Source organism: Austrofundulus limnaeus, unplaced genomic scaffold (genome assembly GCF_001266775.1).
Source record: "Austrofundulus limnaeus strain Quisiro unplaced genomic scaffold, Austrofundulus_limnaeus-1.0 Scaffold22, whole genome shotgun sequence".
In the NCBI taxonomy this organism is placed as follows: Eukaryota; Metazoa; Chordata; class Actinopteri; order Cyprinodontiformes; family Rivulidae; genus Austrofundulus; species Austrofundulus limnaeus.
The window spans coordinates 2,887,981-2,890,297 of record NW_013952424.1 but is presented as its reverse complement, the minus strand read 5'-3'; positions in this window follow the sequence as shown (position 1 = coordinate 2,890,297).

Genomic DNA, 2,317 nt, shown 5'->3' with positions numbered 1-2,317 from the left:
TGTGTGTGTGTGTGTGTGTGTGTGTGTGTGTGAATGTGTATGTACAGTATGTATTGGGTTTTGCTTAAATTCTCTGCAGTCTTGAAAACTGTAAACTCAACTCAAAGGGATTCCTCCCCCACATCAGGAGCTGGTGTCCATTGGTTTATTCTACGTCTGCAATCACCTGACCACTTCGAGGGGCAGCACCGAGCACACGGACGTCCAGATGGATCCACCAGCGGAGGAATTCGAAGCGTCGGTGATCATGCAGGTGGAAGAACAATTCAAAATAAATGGATAAACTGAGCAGCTGTGGATGCAGATAAACACCCAACTCGAGACCCATTACTGTGATTTACAGTCCAGTTCCTGGTGGCGGATTAATAACCAGTCATAAAGAAGAGGAAGGAGGCGTGTGTGTTGCAGGAGGACTGGAGTGAAGGCTCAGCTAGAGGTGGGAAGACAAAAGAGGGGTGTGTAAAATGAGGGAGCGAGGAGTAGATAAAGCCGGAGCCGGGACCATGAGCTCTGCACTGTCCTACGACTCGCTGTCAGCCCGGCCGAGTCCCAGCAGGCGAGCTTTGGACTGGGAGCGCGAGCGGCTAGCTGTGCGACGGCTTTCCTCTCCATTGGGGGTTAACCTGCTAACCCCTCCTCCTCTTCCTCGTCGACCTTCCGCCATCCCCGGCTACCTGCTCCCTACTTACCAGGAGCAAGACGAGCAGCTCCACCAGCACCAGCAGCGTCTGTCCTTGTCTGTGGGCTCGGAGGCCTCGCTGGCGCCCCCTGCTCCTCCACCAGTGGGTGCCGCCCCACCCTGCTGTCGCCCGGTGGGAGTCATGCACCTGCTGCGTCTGGGTCTGCTTGCCTTCAGCTGCCTCTTCTGGGCAGCTGGTTTGGCTATCTTCACCTTGGGTGTCTGGGCTCAGATCTCTTTGGCGGACTACATGACGCTGTCAGCCAATCGATACCCCAACGCTCCGCTCATCCTCCTGGCCACAGGGGCTGCTGTCACGGCTTGGGGTTTCTTGGGTTGTCTTGGGGTGGCTGCAAACCTGCCCTGTCTTCTGAGGGCCTATGGGTTTTTTCAACTTGCCACTCTTGTAGCCGGTTTGGCAGCTGGACTCTCTGGCCTCTTCTACCGCGAAGACATTGCCGGAGGTTTTCGCAGCGGCTTATTGCGAGCCGTGGCAGGCTACACGGAGGACGAAGGCCGTGCCGACGCTCTAGACAGCCTGCAGAGAGCCTTGGAGTGCTGCGGTGCCGAGGGGTGGCGCGACTGGCTCACGTCCGACTGGGCTATCCAGCACATGACTTTCATTCCGGCTGAAAACGGCACCTCAGTATCCCTTCCGGATAGCTGCTGTGTGAGGCGAAAGGGCTGCAGGAATCGACCTCTTCTGTCCGACGACGGCGAAGGCGTAGATGCAGCAGGGATTCACCCCCACGGCTGCTTCCGCAAAGTCTTCAGCTTGGTCAACGACAACGTCTTTCACATCGCCGCTACCGTGTTGGGGTTGGCCTTCACTCAGATCGGAGGCATTGCTCTCGCTTGTCTTCTAGCCAACAAACTGGCACCCAGGCAGCATGGACGGGTAGTGGCGCATTGATAGTCATTCAGTTTCTTTTTAATTGGCCAAAAGAATCTGAATGGAAGTAGGTTTGGCAAAGTTTTTATCTGGAAGGAACAGTRATGTCATCCAATTAAATTTAAGACACAAACATTTCGAAATTCTTTAAGACCTCATTAGTCTTCAGGTAGAAAACAAACTACCTTTGTTTGGGAAAATCTTTGACACCTACACGGAAATTTGACCAGTTGCCAAGTGTTGGTCAAGCCATGATTATCAGATTTAGCTAGATTTTGGCCTTTTTTTGGGCCATTTTTGGCTTAAATTTAGCCGTGGCCAACAATTGCCTTTGTTGGTGCACAACAGATCTGATTGAGTTTTACCACCTTGCTAGGTTCCAGACCATCAATCACACCTCAGTCCTGATAAAAACAGATTATAAAGAGGCCAGAACTATTGTCACCTACAATTGCGTGATCATAATCAAATCTGTAAAGTCTCAGTCAAGCTCCTGTATTTACTTGATATTTACTCATTTGAAAAAATGTCTTTTACATTCATGTAAATAAAATGTGTTGCATGTGTGCACAACAGAAGTTCTTGCTGTATAAATTGGCATTATTAAAAGAAAGCACAATAAGTTTTCTGGATTTGAAATGTGTTTCAGGACTTTTTCTTTCTTTCTTTCTTTCTTTCTTTCTTTCTTTCTTTCTTTCTTTCTTTCTTTCTTTCTTTCTTTCTTTCTTTCTTTCTTTCTTTCTTTC